This window comes from Acomys russatus, chromosome 3, assembly GCF_903995435.1.
Source record: "Acomys russatus chromosome 3, mAcoRus1.1, whole genome shotgun sequence".
Lineage (NCBI taxonomy): Eukaryota > Metazoa > Chordata > Mammalia > Rodentia > Muridae > Acomys > Acomys russatus.
The window spans coordinates 7,297,986-7,304,982 of record NC_067139.1 but is presented as its reverse complement, the minus strand read 5'-3'; positions in this window follow the sequence as shown (position 1 = coordinate 7,304,982).

The following is a 6,997-nucleotide window of genomic DNA, read 5'->3' as shown; positions in this document are numbered from 1 at the left end:
TTTTTTTTTTTCTTTGAGACAAGGTTTCTCTGTGTAGCCCTGGCCATCCTGGACTCACTTTGTAGACCAGGCTGGCCTCGAACTCACAGCGATCCACCTGCCTCTGCCTCCCGAGTGCTGGGATTAAAGGCGTGCGCCACCACCACCCGGCCATCCATCTGCTTCTTGAGCCCCACACTCTGTATCTTTCAGGAATATGCCCAAGCAAGGAGTGTGTGTGTGTGTGTGTGTGTGTGTGTGTGTGTGTGTGTGTGTGCGTGCGTGCGCGCGCGCGCTATAAAGATGTTAACCCATTAGTTTAAATAAAATACCCAGTGCTGGATGGCATTAAGTAGAACCTAAAACTTGCTTGTTTCGGCTCTGTCAAGAATCCTGTGAGGACCTAAGGTCCCATAACGTCTAGTTTCTTATTATAGAATAGATTTGCAGTTCTGTGCCCTGTCACTTCTTGTGTGGCATTTACTAATCTCCTTTGGGATTGTCTCAGTATTTGAGGAACAGGGGTCTTCTGCATCCAGAACATGGCTTTCTTGGATTCTGCCAGGGTCTTCCCCATGGGACAAGAAATCCGAGCTAGGAACAGTTCTTGCTCACTCAAAAACCTCCATCTACCCCCTACCCTTTGATGTTCCAGGCCCAGATAATTATCAGCACACTTCCATAAAAGGTAGAATCCTTGGCCTAGACTGCACCATAGTCTAGACTGGTTCAAAACTGAAGTTCGAAGGAATTAAAAGTTCTACTCCTTTACTCCAGAAGGAAAAAAAAAAAAAAATACATTTTGAAAGCCAGCATGTAAATATGAGATGCAGGCAGCAGATGTGTGTCCTTAGGTCATCAGTGCAGGTCTGGAGTTTAGCCTTGTCATTCAGGACTGATGTGGCCTCTGCCTTCCTAACCTCTGGAGGCAAATGTCTTGGAGGAAAAGCTGACAAACCGGTGAGGTGGGTAAGGTGGGAGTGGGTAAAGGAAGGCTTCTTCCTACAGGGTCCCCTCCTTTCTCAAAAGATGACGGTTTTCTTTTTATCCACAAAATCTAGTGGGCTTGTCATTTGTTTTATTGCTTTTATTACTTTTTTTTTTTTCAGTGTTGGAGATCAAAGTCAGGGCCTTAAGGTAGGCAAATGCTCCTGTACAGTTCCATCCACTCCATTTTAAGTTTTGTTCCTCCACCTTGCCCTAAATTGTTGCAATGCTGTATCTGTCTGCAAATGATTTTACAATGAGTCAGTGGTTAGATGAATGGAACTCCTGCTGTGAATTTTGTTTGCAGCCTTTGTTTCCCCTAACCATTTTCATACCTCTTCCAGGAAGGTTGTCCTTAAAAATTCTCTGTTTCTTTAATTTTGTCAATTAAAAAATATATTTATAGCTGAGTGTGGTGGCACATGCCTGTAGTCCCAGCAGTTGGGGAGGCAGAGGCAGTAAGATTGCTGTGAGTTCCAGGCCAGCCTGGTTTACAACGTGAGTCCAGGACAGTCAAGGCTATACAGAGAAACCCTGTCTCAAAAAACCAACGTGTGTGTGTACATATGTATACATATTATATCATGTGTGCATAAGAATATATTTATTATGTGTGCATGCATGCCTGCATGCCAGGAGAGGGCATCAGATCCTCTTATAGACAGTTGTGAGCCACCATGTTATTGCTGAGAATTGAACTAAGAACCTCTGGAAGCCACTGAGCCATCTCTCCACCCTCCCATTTTGTCCTTTTGTTTTGGTTTGGTTTTTTGTTTTTTTTTTTAATACAGGGTTTTTCTATGTAGCCTTGGCTGTCCTGGACTCACTTTGTAGACCAGGCTGGCCTCTAAACTCTCAGAGATCCATCTGCCTCTGCCTCCTGAGTGCTGGGATTAAAATTATGTGGCACCACCATTTTGTCCATTTGTTTTGTTTTGTTTTTTTGTTTTTTGGGACAGCCTTGACTATCCTGGACCCACTTTGTAGAACAGGCTGGCCTCGAACTCACAGCAGTCCACCTGCCTCTGACTCCCAAGTGCTTGGATTAAAGGCATGCGCCACCACTGCCTGGCCTTGAGTTAACTTTTTTGACCTTCCTTGTTCACGCTGGCTTTTTATAATATACGGCCTTGTTCTTTGCTCATGTTATGTACCCCTTACTCTCTGCATACAAAGGAAAATGTCATATGACTTAAAAATTTTTTTTGTTTTGTTTTGTTTTGTTTTTCGAGACAGGGTTTCTCTATATAGCCCTGGCTGTCCTGGACTCGCTTTGTAGACCAGCTGGCCTCGAACTCAACAACGATCTGCCTGCCTCTGCCTCCCGAGTGCTGGGATTAAAGGTGTGTGCCACCACGCCCGGCTCAAAACATTTTTTTTTAATTCGTCAATTTTTTTTGTTTTTGTACTTTTGAGATGGCATTTCTCAACACCAAGACAGACTAGCTTCTGTCTGAGGCTTAGGGCCACTTTGGGAATTTCATGAAGCAGGCAGTCTTCAGCACCTTTTGTAAAGGACCATTACATCTCTAGCAGCAATGCCTGGCTCAGTCCTTCACCTTGTGTTCATGAGACTCTGTGGTGGCATGGGAAACATGTATTCTCTCTCCCTTTCCTCTCTCCTTGTGGTGGAAGTTTTGGTTATGTTTTGTTATGTAAACATGTTTTTGTTTTGATCCCAAGTGTGGGATGTGAAACTGCCTCTTGAGAGGGCAAGTGATCTTTATCAGCTGGGGACAGCCTAGTACAGGGGTTTGGCTTTTGCCAGCTGGAAAACATCCTTGTGTGGTCTCTGGGAAGGTATAAATAGGAGCCCCAAAACAGAGAGATTGATTTGTCTTGCTTCACTTTGCTTGGCTTTGAGAGACACTCCTAGAGAGAAACACTCCAGAGAAAACTTTGAAGAGACTGCTGTTCGTTCTTGCTGCTGTGTTTGTTGTTTAGCTGGGCTGCTGGAATCCTGATGACAAAGAATGGAATTGCCCCAAGGAACTAAGTCTCAAAAGGTCTACCTCTCCTGTTCCTACTAACTTACTTTCTCTCCTACCTAGGGTTGATGGGTTGGAAGGGAAGTAGAGGCATTAAGTAGGTTTAAAGAAAAAAAATCAAAGCCTACATCCCCCTTTTCTCTCTCTGCCTCTTGTCTTCTTTCTTCCTCCTCCTTTCCCCTTTCCCCTTCCTGATTTTGTAAAATTTTGAGACAGGATCTGTGTAGCCCAGGCTGCCCTGGAACACACATAAATCTGTCTGCTTCTGCCTCCTGAGTGCTGGGATTCAACACTCTACTCTCTCATTCTGTCTGGTCTTAGAAATCTTCAGACTTTTCTTTTGCCTCCAACTCAAACCCTTTAAAATACAGGACTTAGATAATAAAATACTATTTACTAATTATGTATTTGCCTTTTTGAGAGTCTCCCATGCAACCCTACTGGACTGGTGCTTGCTATGCAGCCCAAGATGTCCTTGAATTTTAATGACAGTCTTTCTTCCTCAGTATTCTGGACGCTACGATTACAGGTGTGTACTGACACATATAACTTACAATATTTATTAATAAAATGTTCTGTTTTGTAATAAAATCCTATTTGTTGTCTTTATTCTTTCCACTCTAAGGAGACCTATGACTTCTACTAGAATATTCCAGGCTTTAACATCTCAGAGGCATTGGCACTGGTGACTCCTCTCTCATCAGATCATTCATGCAGACTGAGTGGTACCCAAGAGACACAAAGTGTTTCTGCTTTCTCTCCTTTTCTTATCAGCGCTTTACCCAGAAGTACTTTCTATACTGGTCAGTAGTGGTGCATGCTTTTAATCCCAGCAATTGGGAGGCAAGGGCAGGCAGATTCTCTGAGTTTGAGCCCATCCTGGTCTACAGAGTGAGTTCCAGGAGATCCAAGACTATGCAGAGAAAGCTTGTGCCTCCCAAAACCAAACCAAACCAAAACAAAAAAACCCCCGCAAAAAAACCTTTGCAGTATTAGTGTGTGTCTTAGAGTTTTTATTGCTGTGAAGAGGCACAGCAACTCTTATAAGGGAAAACATTTATTTGGTGATGGCTGACCGTTCAGAGGTTTAGTCCGTTATCATCTTGGTGGGAAACACAGCAGCATCCAGGCAGACTTGGTGCTGGAGAGGCAGCCAGGAGTTCTAGCTACACCTAGGTCAGCAGGCAGCAGGAAGAGGGGGCGTGTAGGAGGTAGGAGGAAGGAGAGAGAGAAGGAGAGAGAGAGAGAGAGAGGGAGAGAGAGAGGGAGAGAGAGGGGGAGAGAGAGAGAGGGAGGGAGAGAGAGAGAGGGAGAGGGGGGGAGAGAGAGGGAGAGAGGGAGAGAGAGAGAGGGAGAGAGAGAGAGGGAGAGAGAGGGAGGGAGGGAGAGAGAGGGAGAGAGAGGGAGGGAGAGAGGGAGAGAGAGGGGGAGAGATAGTGAGAGAGGGAGAGAGAGGAAGAAAGAGAGAGGGAGAGAGAGGGAGGGAGAGAGAGAGAGAGAGGGGGAGAGAGAGAGAGAGAGGGAGGGAGGGAGAGAGAGAGGGAGGGAGGGAGAGAGAGAGAGAGGGGGGGTACTGTTAGTCTGTTAGTGTACAGGCAATTCTTGTCCCAGGGACTAGCAACCACTTACTTGTCACTTATTACTTATCACTGCCAAGGCCACCAGATCTCTCTCAGCCCTGCCTGCTTTTCGCCCCTTCTGCACCCCTCCCCCAGGGCCCTCGTTCTCTGCTTCCTGTCTGTCTGACTGTCTGCATAGCCACTTATGTCCAGGTCCCCACATCCCAACCTCTTTTCCACCAGATCTGTTGCACGACGTTAATGTCTCAGGGATACACTTTGGCTTGGGTCGCCAAGGATACCCCTTCTCTGCATTCCTTTTTTGTTTGTTTGTTTTGTTTTTTGTTTTTTTTTTTTTTAGACAGGGTTTCTCTGTGTAGCACTTGCCACATTATATTTCATAACAGATACCGTGGAGCTGGAGGTGCCAGCAGTTTTGAGCCACTCAAAGTGGGTGCTGGGAACTGAATCTGTGGCCTCTGGAAGAACAACAAAGTGTCTTAACTACTGAACCAACTTTCTAACAAGAATTTTACAAAAAGAGGCCATGAATTTGAGAGAGCAAGGGGGAAAGGGCACATGGGAGGAAAAGAAAGGGTGGCCCAATTATAATCACAAAAAATAAAAATTATTTAAAAACACATGCACATATATTAGCATTTATTTGCTCACGTGCGTGCGTGTGTGCGTGTATGTGTCTGTGTGTGTGTGTGTGTGTGTGTGTGTGTGTGTGTGTGTGTGTGTGTGTGTGTGTGTGTGTGTGTGTAGGGGTCAGAGGACAAACTGCAGGAGTCATTTCCTTCTTTGCTGTGGGTCTTGGACCATCAGGCTCTGCCACAGTGCTGTTCACTGCTGAGGTATCCTGAAGGCCTCAGCCTTACCTATGAGTGTTGAACACATATGAGAAACTTGTCCCTGTGACTATAGAAATAGCAGAAGTATGAACTCTCAGGCAACATTTCTAACTGGAAAGTGGAGCTGAATTGTTTTTGGGTATGCTTGCTGCACTCCCTTTTGCTTCTTAATATCTGTTAAGGGTTTCTACCCAACCGTCTAGTTGCCAAACAAGTGACACAAGAGACACTGCTGTTTATTTACAAGCTGCTGGCACTATGCTAGGCAGATTCTGAGCTATTCTAATCTAACCCGTTTAGGCTGTTAATACCTAGATAAATGCCCCCCTTTACTTGCCGGGCTGTTTTGCCTGGGTTGTTTCTGTTCTTGCTGTTTTGTCCTCAGGGTGGAATTCTTTGGCCACATGCTCGCGGTCCAACCTGCCCCATGGTGACCTCCCTCTTCCTCCTCTCTCTTCTCTCCACCTCGTGGTCCGTACCTGAGACCCCTCGATGGATGGGAAGTCCAGCCCTCCTACCTCCCTGCCCAGTCATCATGCTGTCCAGCCCTTTGTTAACCAATTATATTTTGGGGAACATCCTTTACACAACATTGGTCAATACAATGCTCCCATCAGACCTCCAACCTGATCTTGGGGCACAAAACTCATCATCTGAATACACAGCACACAAGACCAACCCCAACAGAAAAGAAAAGGGGTCACAGAATAGGGTCAATGCAGCTTCCAAGAAATTCACTCTTCTTACTGACCTGGGAAAGTACAGGAATTGAGTTGTTGCAGGGGTAAGGTTTATTAGTCATGAGAATGGCTTTTTTTTTTTTTTTTTTTTTTTTCCTGAACCTGAGATGTTTCTTACTTACAATTTAGGGAGGCAGAGGCAGGTGGATCGCTGTGAGTTCGAGGCCAGCCTGGACAAAGCGAGTCCAGGACAGTCAAGGCTACACAGAGAGACCCTGTCTAGAAAAAAAAAAAAAAAAAAGATGCACATTTGGGGCTGGAGAGGTGGCTCAGCCGTTAAAGGACTGGCTCACAACCAACAATATAAGATGCACATTTGTGGCCAATTTGTTTTCAGAGACATCTGAAGATTGCTCTGCATGTGGAGGGTTCTTGGCTTATGGTGAGACAAGAGGATAGATAGGGACAGGTGCTGAGGAAGAGGAACTCTGGATAACAGGTCTGGGGAGTAAAGGGGTGAGAGTCTGTTGACTCTTGACCCATGTGTATCCTCTTGCGTTACTCTTTCTTCTGTGGTAGACTGGCTTCTGTCTAGCCTGGCAACTCAGCAAGCCTTGGAACATCTAATTTTATTTTCACTGTTATAGGATTTCACATGCTTTTATTAATTTACATCTGCTTTGGCCAGAACAATTCTCTTGAAAGGTCCTCAGAAAGAGCACATGGGGCATATAATTTTCCGAGTCATGAAAATGTCTGTTACCCGGGTGTGGTGTGCACACCTTTAATCCCAGCACTTGGGAGGCAGAGGCAGAGGCAGAGGCAGGCGGATCGCTGTGAGTTCAAGGCCAGCCTGGTCTACAAAGTGAGTCTAGGACAGCCACGGCTACACAGAGAAACTCTGTCCCAAAAAAACCAAAAACCAAAAAAAAAAAGAAAGAAAAAAAAAA